The sequence below is a fragment of the Pinus tabuliformis genome, chromosome 5_2 (assembly GCF_031772625.1).
Source record: "Pinus tabuliformis cultivar Carrire ecotype Pingquan chromosome 5_2, CPIR1, whole genome shotgun sequence".
Classification (NCBI taxonomy): domain Eukaryota; kingdom Viridiplantae; phylum Streptophyta; class Pinopsida; order Pinales; family Pinaceae; genus Pinus; species Pinus tabuliformis.
This window is the reverse complement of record NC_142306.1, coordinates 717,665,777-717,688,737: the sequence shown is the minus strand read 5'-3', so window position 1 is coordinate 717,688,737 and position 22,961 is coordinate 717,665,777.

The window sequence follows — 22,961 nt, the reverse complement described above, 5'->3', positions numbered from 1 at the left end:
ATTAATATTGAGAGATGGGTTTTATTTGCAATTTCTATAGTCATGTGTGGCTAGAATGTTATTTTTTATTTATGGCATAGTAGATAATGCTTTCAATGGCTAGCAAAAAATATGATACAAATTTATCTTGCCCACCTTGGTTTTCAATTTAATGTAGTTAAAGTATTATGATTACAATTGGGAAATGTTTTCTTATTTGTGTTTTTTTTAGTCATGTGTCACTAGAATGTTGTTTGTTGCTTATGACATGGTAGGTAATGCTTTCAATGGCTAGTAAACGATATGATACAAAATCACATAACCCATTTTTTTCCATTGTTATTTGCATAAAATAGTTTACACACACACACACACACATATGCTCTGGTAGCATTCAATGCATTGTTAATTTGTCTTTGTACATAGAATGCATAAATTCATGCTACGGTGATATTAATATTGTTGTGCCTAGCATATATTGTTGTTGATTCTCATGTAGTCTCATTCTAAGTATGTCAATCTCTTAATGACCAGTGTGTGATCACAAATACATTTGAACTATGTATAGGGTATGCATGAACATAAAGTCTATAGAACTTAGGTAATTAATTTTATTGTGTCATAAATCATAGAGCGACAATTTAGATAACAGAATTCTAAAATCATATATACAACAAAAAAAATATAATTTTTATGGCAAAAAAAAGTTGCATAGGTCTTTGTCGAAAAAAACAACTTGTGGTGTGGTTTATTGATCAAAATGCTTACAATTTTTCTTTGGTGCTCCTTTCTACATATAAATATCAATTATCAATTTTTCTAGTTTTCATTTTTTCCATTAACTCCATGGATTTTTTTGGTCTACCAATTATGCCTAGGTTTGGTTCTTGCATATGCACACACTAGTTATGGGACTTCTTCCAATTGCTATGATGTGGATATGTCAAAAAACTACAATGTTCATGTGGTAGCCATAGGTATGCTCAAACAATTGGAGCTATATCCATTTGCACTGAGTCTTAAAAAATGAATATTACATTATGTTAGGAAGCTGAATACTTTACATTTTATTTCATAGCATAATGTCTTTATAATGCAACAATAGGTTAGTAACTTAGACATCGTGCAATCGATATCTCTATAGTAATAAGCATTTGAATATGTTTATTATTTCAATAAGCTTATGAATATGATAATTGTTTTAAGTAGTTTTATGCTTGTTATCTTAAATTAGAGTTGTTTATGATAGTAATTTGTTTTTGCAGCTAATAATTGGATTCTATTTTATTTATACATTTTGAAATGAATTTATTGTATTTGTCAAATATTTTTTATGAAATTTTACAAATTGAATATTGTGTTTTGAAATTTGTTAAAATGATAATAATGCTTTTGTTGCTATTATTTTAAATTGCGTAAATATCTTTAGTTTTAAATTATGTTTCAATTGCAAAAAAAATGCAATATTCAAGGTTCCTTATGGCCATTTCATCTATTATTTTGCCACAATGCTAGGTACTCATTTTCAGAGTATTGTGAAACAAAAAAATAGGGAGAGAAGATAGTCACAAAGACAATGTAGACTAGATAATATATGAGGTCTAAAAATTTCCTAGTATCATATGTGTTGATTGAACATTCAATGCAATCCATGCTCTTAATGCTATAAATCATTGTCACATTTGGAAAATTTGTCAGTTTGTCTCAATATACTTTATGGCAATGAAAAATAGTTTTGCATTGAAAGGATCAAAATTGAAAGAAATTGATCACAAGTTATCTAGATTCAATCTACATAGATTAGAGCATTTATTCTATTATCCTGGTGACTGTTTATTTGACTCATTTTCTATTCTTCTTCACTTTATTTATAGTTCAATTGAAATACAACATGGAATTGTAAACCACTTTCAACATTGCTTATCTCATGTACATGATGGTACTTTTCATTCATTGCATACAAAATTGACTCATGAATACCTCCAGGATCTTCATCATGTTAATGGTCTTGAAATGTACTTGAAAGGATTGTCTACACCTTCTTCTATTTGTGCTCGATCTACAATTACATTAGGGGGGGATGAATTTTGTATCAAATGGTTCTCCAAGTGGTTGTCAATTCCAGTCAATGTTGGGCTATTTACAACAGGCCAAACATATCTATGGTTTAATTCAGACATTCATGGTTACCAATATAATATTTTGCTACATAACCAAAACTTTGCATGTGGACATTTTGAACCATTGTTGCCACATAGTACATTAGATAGTGCATCTTCAATAAATATAATGATTGGGCCATGCATTTTCCCGCATATACCAATGATCACGTGGACAGTTTGACATATTTTCAATTAAGAAAATCTTATTTGAACAAGGCTTCATGATCTATTGACAAAATTTCAATGACTGTCATGACTCTTTGTTTGAGTCTATTTTCCTGCATGCAACATGGTTTGATATGTCTAATATCATAAAAACAATTGCACAAACTTTTTAAAATTGTTTCATTTACAATTATGATAGATATAGAAATTGCCTACAACATCACCTGAGTTCTAAAAGCATTGAACAAGATAAATGTATCAATGATTGGTAAGATTATATTATAAATTTACCAATGGCATATTCATATGGACATATAGAGGGAAAAGGTTTTGCAATCTCCTTGATGTTAACATATATATCTGGAAAATAAAAGGAAAAGATATTTCTTTGAGATTCTATTCATAAAAAACTTGCTCCAAAGTCTTGTACCTTATGCATGTACCAATATCTACAAAACATGCACATTTCCATACAATTTTGGAAATTCAGAATGTTGATAATATTAGTGACATTGAAAATTCACCACATTTCCATACAATTTTGGAAATTCAGAATGTTGATAATATTAGTGACATTGAAAATTCACCACAAACGCTCCAAAGAATCTCGAAAAGAGATAACTGCAAGCATATCTCAAGTGTACCTTGTGGATATTGTTCTAGCAAAGAATCTAGGTTTACTAGATGTTCTACTCAATTAAAGCATTTGTCAATTGATAACAAAATATCAAAAAATAAAATTTGTTGTAGTATCGAGGGATTCCACATCATCAAATGAGGAAAATAATACTTTTTCCATGGAGACACAAAATAACAAAGAAGTCTCTACTTCTTTTTCCAATGCCTATAGTAAGCAGTGCACTCACTTACATCAATTGAAATCTGCAATACGAGCACAAGGTGATATAATACAAGAAGAAAAAAATTAACATGTAAAATCAAATAAAGTAATTGAGGCATATTTTCAATCAATCCAAGACATGCCTACATATGCATGTTACATTTGTGATAGATTGTCCTTTGGAAAGGACATGCAATCTATTAACAAAGACATATTACTACTATTTTCTATCAGATTCCCGATTCAGACTTCAAAACCGTTAAACTCAATGAAAAAATATGGAATTATTGTAACAATGCACTACTCAATGAAAAGTCCCTCATTTGCATCACCTCTTTATATTCGACGAAATGAAAAATTGATATTGATTGCACAATTAACATATTTGGAAGAGAGGTTAGTAGCACCAAGGATGGATATTGCACAAATAATACAACTTGGCTACAAAAGATCACAAATTGGATTATCAGGAACAATATTCATAAATGTTCCTTTCAGTTTATATAGAATTCAAAGAGCATTGCCTAGAGATATTGATGATAATATGACAATGGGAATTATGCTAAAAAGAAATTTGGAATATAATAATGCCTACTTGTCTGAAAATATTTGACCGCAGAAAGTGATGTGTGCATTACATGACTTCTGTAACATATATCTATACAAGAGTGAACAAATAGTAATCAACTATGAATGGAAAAAATATATTGATCAAAGTAGACAAGGTCATCAGAACGATAGTCCAAAAATGAAGGAACTAGACTCACCAAATGAAAATAATGATCTAGAGAAAGAAACTAAAACACTTGTACATGGTTGTTCAAAGGCCCACCTTATCCATGATCTTGATACATGAATAATACATATTGCACCTTCTAAAGGGTTTCATCCCCTAGGCATTTTTCAAGACAAATTCTCTGAAGAAATGAAGTTTCCGACTCTATTCTCTGGATCAAGTCACCCTACTAATGTTATCAATAAATTTTCATAATAAAAAATTTCACAATGGGAAATGTTGCATATGTCTGGTGACTTTTCAACACTTATTACAAATATATTTTTTAAAGCAATTCGTATTTTGATAAACGAGGTTTCTGACTCAGCTTGAATTTCTATTTACAAAGGAGAGCTAAAAGGACAAAAAACTAGTTGCTAAAAACGTTAAAAGTAAAATAAATCTTCATAAATTATTAAAGCCACCAATTTCATATCAATGTTTAAGAAGAATTCGCACATGTCACCTGACTATTTTGAATATTTACAAAAATATATATTTGTAATGATATGACAGCTTGGTCCACCAGCTTTATTTGTGACATTCACTAATGTTGTGCATCTCTGGGAACCATTGATAAATGCATTAAAAATACAAATTACTAACTCCATAACAAATGAGTTAAAGAAATTCGATGATGAATGCATTGACACATTGATCAAACATCAACAAGTCATATGTAGTTGATATTATAGGCATAGAATCTCGTCACGGCATTCCTTGATAACAAAAAACAATGAATTATTTGGTCAAGTGCAAGATTTTTTTTTATTTCAAAATTCCAAAGTAGAGGAATAGAGCATGGCCATGGATTGCTTTGAATTCAAAATGCACCAATAAATCAATAGACCCTTGATGCTGATGGAATAGGTTTCATTGATCAGTATTTGGCTTGTGATTCAAAAATTTTGTCGAATCAAATGATTCAATTTCAGACTCATCACCACCCAAAAAATTGAAAAAAACATAAAAATTCTAGTTGTAGATTTGGTTTCCCTATCCCATCAATTGATGAAACTTGTATCTTGCATCCTTTGTGCAATGAAAACAATGCTATAAAAACAATTCAAAAGAAACTTTCATTTCTTCTTGATCTATAAACTGTCGTGGATATTCCACTGGACAATTTGTCACAACAGATTTAATAATATTATATTAATAATCTGCAAATTCTACACTATTATAGTTTATTAAAATTTAATATTTGTGGATTTAACTTTAATTAGTGCATTCATGCGAATGGAAATTATGTAGAAAAGTAGAGAAAAAACAAATAAGCACACACACACACACACAAGAGACAAGATATTCCCTCTGGGAAACCCTTTCAGGAGAAAACCCTAGTTGGAAGGTGAGGTCACTTCGCTCTCTTTCTCTGTTTGGAAATATGGCTGTAGTACAAAGAAGTAATGCCTGTGGCCTGTGGGTTGCTATAGTGCACAGATCCTCTATGTGTGATCTACTTCGTATCTCTTCTAGCTATCTTTGCTTCACTATGGAACAAATTTCCTCGAAAGAATGGAGTTCCTGTTCCTCCTAGTGGTCTAGTTATAACTCAAACTGATAGCCTACTAGTGGTTAAGTTTGACGACATCAATTCTTAACTAGAGTTGCAAAATAAACTCTTCTAGAGTGTTTTACATCATGAAAATGTGGCTAGCCCCTTTTCCATAAATAATCGAGGCTGACGTGGCATCCTCCCGAACTATAGGTGTGAAAATAGGAAGGTCAACTTCTAAGTGGCATAACGTTTGCATAGGGACTCCGATTAACATGCTTCTTGCAATGTTGGAAATGTCTTTGTGTGTAGAATAGCATGTGTACACCAAAGAAACAAACTTTACCTCTAAAAAACGCCATTTGATGCCTCAAAATGCTCCCAGAAGGTTTTAGATCTACTATTTTGCCAAAAAAGGTTATGTTGATAAAAATGGTCCCGTAAATTGATTCCTCCACTTTTTCCACTATTAATGCATCGATATGGATGAAAACAAATATAATAATCCAATTCGGATCACTTCTATAGGACAAATCCTATTCAAAGAACATACGGTTTTCCATGTTTTTAGCCGACCTTGGAATTACAAAACAATAATACATCATGTTCTTACGATTTTGTATTACTCGGAAAATTGTACTATGCAAAAGAAATCCTTGTGATGTGTGCATAAATGCATTTGAAATAAAAATATCTTCCTTGTGGCAAGCAAACACAGATGCTCAATTTATTTTAGATTCCTATGCTACAACAACATATTGCATCTCTTATATGAAAAAAATGGATCGTTCCATGACAACTTCATTCAAACAAATTTGAGAAAATACCATATGTTGTGAAGACGACAAAATTGAAACTATTTGTAAGATTGGAAACACATTGCTAAATATGCAACAAATTTCAAGCCGACAAGCAGTGCACATTTCTATCATTGCTTTTGTATTCAACTTCTCCAAAAACAATTTTCATTAACACTACTCCAGCTGAAAAACAAACATATGTTCTAAAAAGTCATATTTTGTTAGAACAAAAACCCGATAATTCGGAAGATATTGTTTGCATGACAATTGTTGATAGATATGTTTCACGTCCCGTTTCCCTTGAGCAATTTTGCTTGGCAGAATATGTTTCCTCTTATTCAATCAAGGAAACAACATAAGAAAAGAAAAGAAAATGTCCATGTGTCATAAGATCCATTCGATACAATGAACACATGGACCCAGAAAACCATTATAGAGAAAAAATTATGCTTTATATCCCATACAGGGAGTATGAATACACATTAAAGAGAAATGAAGAAACATGAGTGGAGCATATTTTTTGCATAAACACATTATCGATGTCACAGAAAAATAATTTTCTTATTTAGTCGCACCATGGGGTGATATTAAAACTACTTCCACTACAATTTCATCCCAAAGTTACGAGATATTTATGCTTCACTTGCCATTATAAACTAACAATAGGGCTAGTTCTAATTAAAAATATGGCATTCAACAATATTTGCAAGAGAAAATGCAATTCAAAAACACTCAAACTAAGTATACAAAAAAATAATGAATTCATTAAGCATCCATTTTTTTGTACACATTGGCATACCATGAAATTACGAGATAATTAAATCAAGAGAAACAATCAATAATCAAACAAATAGTTCTATGGAAAAAGAATAATCCTGGTAAGCATTTCTATTTGTTTATCATTGGAGGTGCAGGTACAAGAAAAAAAATCATTTCACAAGCACTTTACCATGCACTCATATGGCTTTATTACAAATACTTATAAAGTTACCATTTGAAAAAAAAGGTCTAATACTTGCATTTTCTACCAAAGCTGCATATATTGCACATGGTGTAACAGTGCATTTATCTTTGCATTTTCCACTTTCACCATGTCACATGGTGCCATTAGATTCTAACAAACTCGATGTATTGATCAAAGAATGTAAGCAACTTAAATTTATGTTGATAGATGAGGCTTCATTAATTGGGTCTCGATTGTTTTATAGCATTGAGAAGCAATTCCACAAAATTATGCATACCCTAGCTTCCCCGTTTGGGAACCTTGACATAATATTATGTTGTGACCTATGTCAAGCACATCTTGTATGCGATTGTTGGATATTTGAACAACCACATCTTGTATGTGATTTTTGGATATTTGAACAATCACATCTTAAAGGAACTAGTGCTCCTTACAACTTTTGGAAAGAAAATGTGAAAACTTATGACCTAAAACAAGTAATGTGACAAGACAATAAAGAATTTGTAGCCATCTTAAATAGAATCGGGACATGTTCACATACTAATGATGATCTTGAATTCTTGAGCAAACATTGTTATAGATCGACACCAAATGATCCAACTTTTCCATACTTGTTTTATTTAAACAAGAATGTACATGAACATAATAAAAGAATGTTGTATCTCATCAAAAAAGAATAAATTATATTAAATTCATATGATAGAACAATTGACTCAACAAATATAAATCACAATAAACAAATCAAATTGGAGTTGCCATCTTCTATTGTGTTGAAAGAAAATATGCTTGTTGAACTAATTAGAGGAAATTACAATATTCAAGATGGCTTGGTGAATGGTGCTGAAGGAATTTTTATAGCATCAAAAATATTTGAAAATGGCATGATCTGGATTGAATTTGTTGATAATTTTGTTGGCACTATTCAATGGGAAAAATGGTGCAATTATACAAGTATGGATTCATGTCTACGTGGACAATTGTTACTAGAGTTTGTAGGAATAATGAATCGAACAACAAAATTAGTTTTACAGGAGAACACTTTCCTATTCAACTTGCATGTGCATGAACTATACATCGATCAAAAGGGTTAACAATGGAAAAATTGGGTTTTGACCCAAAAGAAGTTAGGTAACATGGACTTGTTTATAGTGCACTTTCTTGTGTCAAAGATATTAAGTCTTTGTATTTATTAAAAAAATTGGAACATAGTAACTTTTATCTCAATGATGAAGTTTCTATTGAGCTAAATAGACTTAGACAAAATTCATTTTATGAGCTTGACTATAGCATATATCAAAATAAAAACAATTGACGATTTGACAATATGTTCATTGAACACTCGTAGTTTGCCATTGCATTTCAAAGATATCATTGTTGGCTATGATCTAATGAGTGTTGACATTAATTTTTTCCAATAAACAATTGCAAAATCACCTCCTTCGAATCTATTATTGTCAAACAAATATGAGTACATCCATTTTTACTATTTACATGAAATTCGCACATACTACGGAAAAAATATTGTGGTTGAGAATCATTTCACTTATACAAAAGACCAAATTGAATCAGCGATTACAACATTCTATGTTGAAAAAAAAACCATTATAGTTGCAAATGTAGTTATTGTACCAAATGAAAACGTTAAAGAAATAATTAAATTCATTAAATTCATTTTAGAGCACACATGCAACAACTAATCAATTGTGATTGTTGGTGATTTCTATTTGGACATGTTGCAAGCTAGCCATCCACAAAAAAAATACACTCATTTATGCAAAATAATGGCTTCAATTTTCATACAAAAAAACCAACAACTAACTATAGCTCAATAATAGATCAATTTTGGACAAATCTTTCAACTAGTATTGTTTCTTTCCATGTTTTCGATGCTTATTGGACATATCATCATACAATTTGTCTTACCATGTCTTTGTTTTTGTCTTGAGTCATTTTTCCAATGTTCGTATTCTACAATTTCATTGTTGACTTGTCACAATATTTGTCACATTTGCAAATGTGCACCTTTGTAATATGCCTTGATTTACAAACATAAAAAAAATCAAAGAAATTTTACACAACAAAAAACAACAAAACAACAAAAACATGCAAATATCAAAGTCTGGTAAGTCTTCAAACCTTGAACATAAATATAAATATATATATATATATATATATATATATATATATATATATATATATATATATATATATATTTGTCTTGTATAACTATAAATTTTTATGCCATGCTTGGTGTGAAATTTACACATTTTCGTTCTCACTTTGTTGCATTTTTCTCCATATAATGAATAGTATTATTTTCTTTAGCTTGTAGTTCATATTTCATTATTTCTTGTGCAATTGCTTTCTATAAAAAAAAATGTGCCCATTGTAATACTTAAGAACATCTTTCCAGAAATGAACTATATATATATATATATATTTGTCAATGAAATCTATATAACATTTTCTTTATTGTAACTTATGAATGTTTACTACATAGCCACCAACAATGGCTAATAGTACCATAAAAACATAATTCATGTATATATAATTTATCATTGTAGAGTATACATTGTTTTAAATGTTCTTTATACACTTGTCTCTAACTTGATGACTTGCATTTTCATTTTTTGGCAATGATTGGTCCAGTCATTTGGAACAATATCATGGAAACTTCTAGGTCTAGCAAATAATTATTGGAAGAACAAATGGTGGAAAATGAGAATCTAAAAAGGTTAGGTTTGTGCTTTCACTGAATGTTTATATAGTCAAATGACATGTTTGCATTAAATCAATGTCAATGTTTTTTGAAGCATATTTTTTTGACTTTACATATAACAAGAGAAAAAAAAATGGAAATAACATCCTCGTTAATCATTGAAATATGCCTAGGAGCATATGAAAAACTTTTGAAGGTGATATCTTGGTTATTTATGGGCTAGAACAAACTAAAAGTCCTAACCCTCCTGCAAAGGCGCGATTGCTCCACACTGATTTGGTTGATAGCCACGGTAAACTATCTATCACAATCAACATGAGAAACAATCTTATAGAGCTTTTTGAAAACATTTTTACTGTTGGAAATAGTGTTCGAATTACAAATTTTGCAATAAGAAACAAGGGTATTTATGAATGAGGATATACAAAATTGTGCATAGTGTTACAGTTAAAAACCATGGTTGAATCAATTGCATAGGTTTGCGAAAAACATCGACTGGCTCCAGATACAAAAATACATAGTCTTGTTGTCTCAAGTGATACATATGCAATTGGTTCAATAGGAGCAATAGTAATAGGTTGCCACCAAAATAACAAGAAACTAGAACTCAATATAAAAAATGGTGAAGCTGTAGAGGATAATGAAATTGTAATTTTCTTGCTAGAATAACTATATTTTCATTTTCAATAAAAATCTAATAGTTTCTTTGAAATTATGTTATTGTATCTTTGTTTTGCATTGTTATCAAGGTAGAAATTATCTCATTATTTTTTTCATGGACTACTTAACCAAAAATATGTCGCTTGATTGACTGCAACTTCTATTGAGCGATAGTCATAGAGAGCATTTTTTCAAAATACAATATGAATTGGCATCAAAGATGACTCCTCTCTATTTGTTCAAAACATTGTCAGAAATGATGTGAAAGGGAGTCACTAGTTACACTCTAGATCAACAACTTTTCTTGAGCCATTGAATGATGAATTTGCAAGAGTTCATTTATTGTCTTTTGTAATGTCAAGAACACAAGTATATTTACTAATAGCTTTTTTGTTCAAGTAACAATAGTTTTAGTTTGATGTACAAAATATTGGATTTTGATAATACATATTGGACCTAACAATTCAATTTTCCTTGGGGGGGTGGGGGGGGGGGAGGGGGGGGGAAGAAACACATATCCATAGAGTGTTGAAAAACAAAAATGTTTTCTCTCCTCCTTTTCAGTGAATTTTCAATAAATGCAAACAACTTGTTCAATTAACCATAGATAAATGCACAATTTGTAAATATGGAACAACATTTAACTATGAGCACAGTGTTGAATGCATGCTGGAAACAAAGAATTGCAAAATTGATTGTACATTGCAAATGCTACATCTAAAAGAACATTGCATAGTTATTGTTGAGACAAGATTTCAGGAATACATGCGCAAAGCATATCATCTACTGTTTTCAATTTAAGAAAAAATTATATTCAATGTATTTTTACTTTAATAGTTAACAACACTATTTTAGATATCATTTTTTGGGATTCAACTGCGTTAAGGAAGTCATTCATCTATGACCATTTCCATGAGAGGTAGTCGTAACTGACTAATTTCTCATGATTTTTGAATAGTCCACTTAGCACTCATTGCATCGGGTGATGCTCACAGGGGTGGAGAAGTGGGATTGAAACTAGTGAAATGAATCACATAGCATCAATCATCACTTTCGTGGCTTGCAATCGGTAACCAGTTCTTCCGAGGAGGTCACCCATCCCAGATCGCCTCTGGCTCAAGCGCGCTTAACTGTGGAGTTTTCCCCACAATCAAGCCCACTTAGCTTGCACACTGTCATTTCTATGAATAATAAATATATTAGTTATTTTGAATTGTTAGCTCTTATGATAAATTTTTCATTGACCTATGTAATCAATCTTATTTGGAGATTATGACAAATTTTAGTCTCTCCCTACCATAGTGTTTTTGTAACAATATTGTCTTAGGCATTTTGTGTATTTATTATTTAACATATGCAATTTAGTATTCTAGATATATTGTAAACAAGAAATTGAGAAATTTGTATAATAATCTCTAAATCATTGGTAACTTCATTTCTTATTTTTGATCTCTCATGTCACTCTGGAGTTTGTGCTTTCACTATAACAATATGGAATTCATTATGATTGAAAAAAATATCACTAAACTTGTTTGTTTGGATGCACCTACTTTCAAAATGTTGAAATTTGTTCAATCGTTGAATCAAGTTCTGTTATACCTTTATTCACTAAGCATAGTATAACTATGTTCAATGTTAATTTAGTTTCATTTAGCCCTAAGGTGGAGGCAGAAACTTCTATTTGCATCAATGCACCAATCAAAAACATATGTCAGATGAGAATTTTAAAATAGAGTTACGAAGTATAACAGAGAATGTGTCTATAATTTCTCTCCAACCGCCTATTTTTATTATACCAATATTATCAATGAATCAATGAACTGAGGTCAATGATAATCCAAAACACGTGCCACACGCTTCAAACAGTGGAGTGATTGAGGGAGAAAAAATAATAAATTTATGGATAACGAGGTATGTGATTTTAGGCACTTATTTCCTATTATTTAATATTGTTGGGAAGTTTTATGAAATACACTTTGAGTACACTCATATGCCATTTGATGTACTCAATATAGAAATATTATGCATCCACATAATCATGATACAGTTAATAATACACTCATTTTTGAAGTTGAAACTAGTCTGCATGTATTGCACATTTTAATATTTTAATGTTAATATTATAATTAATCTCACAATGGATAATTTTCCCTATAATTTTGTGATTTTCAATCTTAGTATTTTTTTTATCATGTGCTTTTGCAAATAATTCATTATGTTTCCTTTCTTATGGGTTTTGTATTATATTGTTCTTTTGCTTGCAGAATGGTACAAGTTGCTACACTAGCTCACTGAATCCAGAAACTAGAAAAACAACAATAATGTGAAACTCATTTCTAGGTAAACCAGGAAGTCATAAATAACATGTTTTACTCTTGTCCTTTTTGAACTTTTTTTCTTTACATTGGTACTAAGGTCGTTTATTCATAAGATGAATTATGATATATTGATTTTTGTACTAGGTATCTACAAGGTCTCTCTATGTTCTTACATTGTTTGTAACATAGTAAGCAATCTACACATGGTTATGTTTGATATGTGCTTATATTGTCTCAATTACCAACCTTGTAGGAAATTTCATGGTTCTCAAACATTAGAACCACCATGTGTTCTGGATACTCTTCTATTTCCCTCATTATTAGCGTAACAAAATTTGTAGGTTTTCCTTGTTTTGCATATCTCTCTTTGTATTTTCTCATCCAATTTATCTAGAGGTATAGAAATGGTATTTCATGAGTGAGCTATGAATAAAAAAATGGTCATTAACATTAAGTCAATCTATGGATCCTTGGACATAGAAATAATCTCTATGCAACCTTAATCAAAGTGTTTATTAATAGAATTTTTTTAACAAATGACACAACGTATATCTTCCAATCATTGAGCAATATTCCATTTTCCTACTCTTTTTCCAGGATTTTGATTGAAATAAAGACAAATGTTATCAATGTTATTTCCTTTAATGTACCTGGTCAATGTTCATATATATTCACTTGCTTACTTTGCAGTTATGCATTGTGCAGGATAATCGCAAATTTGTGCCACCAGATAGGAAACCAGTGAAAAAATGATAGTTATGATATCTGTGGTGATATTAGGTATACTCTCATTTGTTTGGAGATTCAAAATTCAAATTACTCATTTGTCCCTGCTATTTTGATATGGTTCTTATTCATTGATTTCACTGCAATATCGCTACACATGATACAAGTGTCTTCAAAGAATTTTGTCGCAAAAATATCTTTGATTTCTTTGGAAAAAAATTAAAAACAATCTTGTATTTTAGTTAGAGGAATAACTCTATGTATAGAAAGTATATAATATGCTTTTAGTTGCCTGAACAATTTGCTTTGTGGTTATCAAACACAGTCTACATTAGTAACTTTAACTATGACACATGTAAACAATTATTTAAAAATTACTAAATCTAGCCTTGATCACTAGTTTCAAGTAACTAGAATCAAAAAATTTATTTACACATTTACAAATCAAGTATTTATTGCTGATATTAAGTAAGTAGCACAAAAGAGCCAAAGGTATAATTTCATATGTCAATCATTTTTCATTTTCATTTGTAGTTAAGACATGAGCATAAATTAATTGAACACAAGAGGAATAAAAATCCTTTGTGTTACTGCTAATGTTCTTTGTGATTCAAAATCAAAAAACAATACTCACTTGTTCCATGATCCATGTTCTGTAATTTTTTGATACGAAAGATATAATTTAAAAATTCAAGCAATAATTTGCATTCCTGTTATCTAGTTTACAAGAACCCTTTTTTCTTTTGTGCATAAAAAAAAAGCGTTAAACAATTTTTTTTTTGAAGACTTAAGCCGCATAATGAATCAAGAAATATTTTGTAAAAAAAAATTAACCTCTCGACTAATCGACCTTATGACCACGCGACTAGAAAATCGGGATGACTAGGAATTTTATTGTAAATCATCTGAGCGACCTCCTGACCCCAGCATTGTCCATCCTTCAAACGACCAAGCCTAATCAAACCACTTGACTATGGTATAGTCAGGGTCAAGATACAATAAATGAATCACAAAACTAAAAACGCCCATCTAATTAACCTCTAGACCGTACGATCGATGCAATAAATACAAAAGCTAACTATGGTATAGTAAAAACGAGATATAACAAATTAATCATTAAATAAGAAAACACCTGACTAGTCAACCACCCGACTTCCGAACCATCTAATCATGCAAATAAAATACTATTTTTGTTGATTTGTGTATAGTGCACATTATAATAAAGATTTTCAAAATTTATTGTTTCACGTTCAATTGATTATTTGTTAAATCAATAATAATTTTTTTAATTCTTTTTTGATTCCCTGAAGGGAATTAATGCACACATTCGTTTGTGATTTTCTCATTTTTCTAAACAAGATTTAAGATTTTAGGTTATTCTTCCTTCATGCTATTTTTTGAAGTATTGTTCGAAGAAAATTTGAATTAAGTAAACCGAGTACCAGTTTCAAAAAACTCTTTGTAAGCATAACATCATTTTTTTAGAGATCCTTGAGTGCAATTCCAAACATTAAATTAGCAAAAATTATGTATGTTGTATTGGAATTTACACGTCATAAAATGCCAAAAAAGGGAAACTCTCTAGTGGCAAATTTAAGATTTTATGGTCTTTTTCCTGCATGTTTTTCTCTTAACTCTTGTTCAAAGAAGAACTAAATTGAGGCAACATAGTACCAGTTTCAAAAATAATTGTGTAAGTATAGTCTTATGCTTTTTACAAATTGTTGAATTCAATTCCAAAATTTGAATAACCAAAACTTATATATGCTTTGTTAATGTTTACAGCTCCTAAAATGCCAAAAAACACAAAATTTCCAATTGCAAATTTAAGAGTTTAGGGTGTTCTGTTTACATGCTCATTTATTAAGTCATGCTGCAAGAAGCACTAAGTTAAGGAAACACAGTCCCAATTTCAAAAAATTATGTGTAAGCATAATGCTATTTCTTTTAGAAATTCTTGAATTCAATTTCAAATTTTAAATAATCAAAAGTTATATATCCTTTGTTACTATTTACAGGTTATATAATGGGAAAAAATGGAAAATCTGTAGTGGCAAAGCAAAAAATAGAGAATATTAAAGAAAATATTAAGAGCATGGATGTTGGACCAACACAACAAGTGAACTTTGGCGCATTACTCATGTCAGATTCAACCTACAAGATGGAAAAAGTAGGTATGATGAGTTGGCAGGAGATATTTGAATTCTTTGAGAAAAGAGAATGGTTAAAAATCCCAAGAGCTATTGAAACAAAGAACAAACGGTTTGAAGCAATCAGAGCAACAGAGTTACATAAAGTAGCAACTAGGGCCATAATTTTTCCCTATTATGACATGATTTCGTGGATTCTCTCTCACGCTGATATTAAAACCCAAAAAATATCTGACCATCAATAAATTGTGATAGCCTCCTCGAAATCCAAAGTGTTATTGGACATATATAAGCTCAGTCCCCCACAAATCCCACTTAATTTTGAGTTCCTTCATAAGTTTTGAAGTATTGTCTTGAAGAAATATCAAGAGAATTATGATATAGTAATTGAAGAATGGTTGAGAGAAGAAGCAAAAGGTTTCAAGCTCAAAGGAAAAAATGACTATCAAATAAATATTGTAAAATTAAATGGATACCAATAATCCATAGCATTTTGAATGAGGAGAAATGCCTAAACTGGGCTGACCTATTGTGACATAATATCACAGATTCAGTGAAACTACTAAGTGTCATCTCCCTCGGGGTTCAATTATATTTTTTGTATGTCTTCCTATTTGTTAGATGTTGTTATTTCCCCAGTCCCATTTGCCCTTATGAAATGGAATTACCCATCTAACCAACAACTACCGATTATAAATTATGCTCCTATGCTATGGGAATCTAATTTTAAATACCATTTTTTTGATATTTTCCACTATGTTTTGATTGCTTTGCATTAAGTCATGTTTGGAACAATACCTCCCAGAATAAGTGATAGTTTGAAAGAAGGCCTAGAATCAATAGGTCGTTGGTTTGTTGAATAATTATTTTCCTACATTAGAGGTTTTGGCAGTGAAGGTGGTCCCCATATTTTTCCTCGATATATTTCGGAAAGACTTGCTTTGGGAGAAGTGGCTAATCAAGCCATTTTGTATGGGCAAGCCAAAAAGTTGAGTAAGCTACAAAAGAAACTCTGGCCTAATTTTCCAATAAAGTTTGGTGACATTAATATTTGAGACAAAGGGCACAGAATCAAATAAGCCGAAGAGCTTGAGGAAATTTGGTTATTTACTTTTCCCCATTATGACTATGATCCTGAATGTTTTAATTGAAATCATTATATAACAGTTAATTATATTAAAAAATGTATTCATCAGGAACCACCTTTTGATGTAGTTTTGATATGCGTTGATGATTTTCAGCAAGTTGTCAAAAGAGGCAAACTCTTGCATAGTGAATCAAGATGACAATTGAAAGACTTTAGAGAGGAATTGTATGAAAATTTCTTAAATGAAAAGGTTATACACCTAAACATTTCATTCAAAGAGTTAAATTCTACTGAAATTTTGCAATTTAATTTCAATGAACTCACTTTAGAACTTTCTATTGTTTCTCAAAAGGGAAAAGCAGTAGAAATTGAAAAATTAGAAGGTTTTGTTGTCACAGGTAAAGAAGTTGAATCCACATCAATACAAAATCTGAAAGAGGAATAGGAAGGTACAGGAAGAGAAAAGACTCCAGAAAAAAAGAAGAAATGGTTGATCAAGAGATTATTGTCATTAATTATCCTGAGAAAATAGAGCAATAGAAACCAAAAAGTGGAGAAGTCAAAGAAATGGAAGTACCTAAGGAGAACAAAAAATGGGTATCTATTGAAATGAGTGTCTAGGAAAATTAAAAAAAAAATGGAATCATATAACATATTGGATAATATATCTACTGTATCTCCTTAGGCATTAGTAACATCGATTTATACTAAGATTTCTTGGGAATCATTCTTGTTTAAACCAGTTTTTGAATTAGAGCTAATTGTAGCTATTATTCCTTATTTGACATAATATTATTTTAATACTCAAACAAAATCAAATGTCCAAAGAACAAAGAAACGAAAACATGATACTCTGGAAACTGTATCTAAATGTAGCTGGCAAGCTGAGGGAGACGTAAAAGAAAAATCTCATGAATATTCCAAAGCTTTATGAGCTTTTCTCAATTACAATCAGTATCATTTGAATGATTTTGTAGCTTCATATGATGACAGTTTACAAAAAAATATTTTTTTGGAGGAAAATTTGAAGAAAAATTATTTTTTCAATAAAGAAAACTGGCAATGGAATTATGCTACTTTAATTCAAGGATTTACTATAGAAAGAGAAAATTTGCAGAAGAATTTTTAGAAACAATTGGAACAAGAAAATGCAAAACATGAACAAGAGATTCAAGAATTGAGAAAATTACATGAAGATCAAACCCGTATCTGGAAGGAAGAAGCAGAAAAAAATTCTGCCATTATTGTGGCAACTTTGCAACAAGAAATCAAATATCTTAAATATCAAGTGAATGAGAATCAAAAGGAAACATAGAGTATTGACATTTTCAAAGATCAAGCTTTACAAATTTGTCTAATTTTAAGGAAGAAGCAATCAAACTTCTATAAAAAAATGCATAAAATATCAATATTTTATCAAGAAATTAAAGATTTAAGTGAAAGAATTGATTCATTGGTAGAAGAAGATAAATCAATTAAAAGCAAGTTTTTGTTTATAATTGACTGGGAAAACGAATTTCAATCTACTGAAATTCCATGAGTTTCTAAGAGAGACAAAATATTGATGCTTTCTCCACTAAGTTGTAGGGAGAAAGGAAAAAGAAATCAAATCATGCATACAAACGACATATGAGAAATGTTCATCAATTTGGGAAAAGGAACAACTTTTATAGAATAATTTGACCTATTAGGTAGCAAGTCATTAAAGGAAGCAAGTATAGGATAATTAAAACAACCCACATAATATCTTATTTCCAAGGACCAGGTAGAAATAAAAAACATTACATTTTGGACACAACAAAGTTTCCAAAATTTTCTATAACTACCTTTTGAGCGAATCAGGATTATTTCCATGTTTGAGGTCAAATATAAAAAGAAGAAGGAAAATGCACAAGGATTAATTTCCAACTGCCAGATCAACATCAATAAATTTCCTCCCATTTATTTCTCTACAATATATAAGTTATATTTAGAAAGGGAATCTTATATCGAAGTACATGCACCTGACTTGCTAATTAGTATCAATTACGAAGTGTCTTACAATGAGGAGATGATGTCTGCTTGTGTTATAGACATATTTGGGCACTGCAACCCCAATCACATATGTCCATAAACCAAGGGCTTCTAAACCCATAAAAGTGTTGTTTCATACCCTAAAGGAACAAGGTATGTTGATTACATCATCTCGCAGAAGTTCTCCACAAAAAACTACTATGAACTACTCAAAACTGGACCATACAGACTGCTCCATGAAAAGGGTGCAATTCATCTCACCTATTACACACAAGGGGTGTGATGCATACTAGAAAACCCTTCTGTAGGGTGTGATGAGCGAGAGCAGACAAATGGCAGAAGCAGTTTTCTAGGTGGAAACTCAAAGAATCTTCTAGAAACTGCTCATTTGACACTTGCCTATCTGAATTCACCTAGGGATGAGTAAGAGATCTAAAATATCCAAGTGGAACCAAGAACTATCAGTGAAATGACGTTAATCATAATCCCAGAAGCTGACTCACTCTCCTGTAAACATCTATATATGGATCCCTCATCCAAGAGATCTAGAGGCTGGAATTTTGTAATTTGCAAGGAAGTGTTTTTGGTTTCTCTTTGAAGACATTGTTGGGTGATCTTGCTCTGTATGAGGTGAAGAGGGATTTCATGCTGGGAGGATGATGCTGGATTAAACAACCTGGTTGTAATCTTCTCTTCTACTACTTCTATCAATAAAGCTATTTGAGTTTTCCTCCATATGCTTGTATATCTCTGAATCTTGTATTTGTATATGCATTTATATGGTTAATGTACATCTGATCCTAAATTATTTATGGTTATAGATCTCTATACTTTGATGGTATTTTGTTGCCTTGACTCTACAGGTGTTCTTTGAAGCGGGACAAGTGAGAAAGGAGTGGCGAAAGCTCTATCAAGGGAGAGAGGAAATGAGCAAGGAGACTAGCGAAAGACTGAGGTTGGTACTCTTTGCTTCTCTCTCATCTATCTCTCATAAAGGAAAATACACGTGACTTTAGTTTGTTTGTTTCTAAGATAGCTACCCGTCTTAGTGGAACTAGCAGCTCTGAATGGACACTAGTTTTCCTGATAACAAAATGGCGACTCCGCTGGGGATCGAATAGTTTGTTTGTTTTGTTACTATTCTTTGCTTTATAAACCACAGATGGAGCCTAAAGTCAAGCCAGCGAGCCTTCGAACTGCTTTTTCTATGCAACTTCAAAGTAGATCGACGCTCCTTCAGTCAATCTCTGGGTTGGTTTATGAACTGAACATCTAGCTTGTAAACATCCTAAGTGCCCTGGTGGTAGCTCAAATAACCTCATTAGATCAGCCCCTATACTTTGTGTTTATTGACAATCATTAGCTCAGCCTAAATGCCTGAACTTAGCTACAAACTATGAGTGAAAACCAAGCACAGTCTCATCCCTGGACCATCGCACTGTCTCTTCTTGGCAACTTGGATGCATCACACCTCCCGTGTGTTGCAGGTGAGATGCATCCCTATTTCTCTATGTTACAGGTGCGATGATTGACTAAGATTGTTTCTGCCTCCAGATTTTGGTTTTTTCTTCATTGTCTTCAGCGTTATTCAATAGTTTTGCTGTCTATGATTAGTATATCTCTGTTGAAACCATCTTCATTTTCATTATTCAGCCTCCTTCAGAAGGAATTGTGAATGTTTTTTATGTATTTTTAATCATTTACAGTTCTCCTTTGCAAATAGTGGCTTAATCGAACTGTCGTCTTTTGATTTGAAAGTGTCACAAGTGTCGTTTTCAGTCAAGAAAAAGAGTGTCACAAAGCATTCCTCTTCTAGATAGTCGATTACACTTTTGCCATTGTATTTGATTTGAATCATTAGTATTTAAAGTGTCGAAAGAAGTTTTAGATTCAAAATCGCAAAGTATTGTCTTGACCTTACTTTTGTTTTTTTGAAAAGAAAATTGTTAGTACTATTGCTTTGAAAGAAGATATTTCAGATCTATACTTATTTTTCTTTTTTTCATTCTCACATTAAGGAAACTAAAAAACAATACATACATGTGCATTTGCATTAAGACTGCATGCTGATGTTGATTTAGGAAAAGTGCATCTAGTGTGTGCTCTCTGCTCTATGTTGAAAGAATTTCATCTCTCTTTCCTTAGTAGCTAGGATTTTCATTGCAAAAAGAAAGTAAACGATTGTTTATCATCTTAAATTACATATTTAGGAATTGTATATCTACATCATGCGGTGAACCTTAAAGGCAAACTTCTTAATAAAGATCAACTATAAAATAAACTTCAATGAACATAAAAATGCTTTGGAACCTAACGCACAACATTTAGAAGTCTAGGCTAGAGAAGTATTCCGACGTCGTAAAGCCTGGTAACTATTGCTTTCATTGTAGGTTGGATGATTCCTCCTCTTTGAGACGACAAGTGCCAGTACAGACTTGTTCTCCCACGTACCGTCGAGTATATATTGGGAGACCACAACAGGCTACATCATTTATCCTTAGGAAGCCGTGTCTGCTGCCCTATCGATCGCAATGCACTGAACACAACATTCGAGAAGCTTGACTGTCGTATCGTAAAAAGTATTCTGCATTTTTGCAATTGATTTGGTAATCCCCTCTGTCTAGATTTCTAGAGTAGTCACTTTCATTCCTTTTCAGACTCCTTAAAAGAAAAGGTCCATCTGAGCACTTGTCACTTCATGCTCATTAAAAATCGAAGGCGACTAGATTCATGTTTAGCTTTTTCTCGACTCTTAAAAATTGAAAAAATCAAGTTGTGTCAAAGCGTCATAAAATTTATTTTAATCGAAATAGCGTCACTATTCCATCGTTGGTCTTAGGTTGAGAAAATGGAGTCTACCAATCAAGGATTTCCCCTTGGGGGAAATCCTAGTCCCTTCTCTTCTTGGGGGGATGTTGGTGCTCCACACATGGCTACATTGTCCCTTCCAGGACTCACAATTGGCTTGCCAGTATGGTTCTTCTTGACCTCTGTCATTCAAAACACTGCAATTCCTCAGCAATCCAATCAGAAACCAGATGAAGTTGCTCCCCCACCTTCTACTTCGTTTGTTTCTCCCTCTCCTTCCTCTTCGCTTGGTGAAGCTAGTAACGCTAAAAACCAAGTAACTAAGAAGAAGAAGAAAGGGAAGGAGAAGAAGAAGAAGAATCCAACAGCAAAAGGGGGAAACCATGCATCATCTGGCAAAAATCCACACACTGCACCTTCCAAACCTAAATCTCCATGTGTCATTTGCAAGGGAGATGACTATCATTGAGATTGTCCCTGCATCCTACAGATCTTGAGGGACTGGTCTCCCTGCTTGCACAATCTAGTGTCTTCAACCGCTGACGATCATGTTGAGAGCACACCGTCAACTAGTGAAAACGAATTCAATGGAAAAAAAGGAAGATCTAAATTTCCTTGTAGATTGTGCGAAGGCAATCATGCCCTCCACCATTGTCCTTTCCTGGATGAAGCTAAAAGAGTCTTGGATAACCGTCCTGCCTCATCACAGCGACTTCCTTCTAGATACAAGAAACTCTTGCCTAATCCATCACTAGTTGAAAATCCGACTGACACACCATTGATGTCAGTTGAAGCACCTATCAATGAAGATAGACCCTCTAAGTCCACACTGGACCAAAGTCAACAGGTCGAGATGGTAGTCGACCCAATCTTGTCTTTAGAGGCTCCACCTTCAGATGATATTGTCACCAAAGAGAATGAGAACAACATTGTTCAAATTCTTGTCGTAAACATAGACTCTGATGAGCATGGGGGAAATCTACCCGTTCCTTTACTGCAGGAAGGAAGTTCGTCAGAGTTTTATCTGTTTGTTTATTCAGTCCCACCTCCAAGAAATATAGTCATTTCCTTTGATTAGAATCTACTAGTTAGACCCCGCCTACCATCTAGTGTACCATTCCGAATCATAGTACAAGCTTACAGAATGATCATGGTTGGTACTATCATAGATGAAGGGGCTTCTGTGAGTATCCTTTCCTCAATTGCTTGGAAAGCGCTTGGTTCACCATCGCTTCTGCATGAGATTTGAAATCTAACAGGCTTCAACAATGGAACTAGTCTACTGTTGGGGATCCT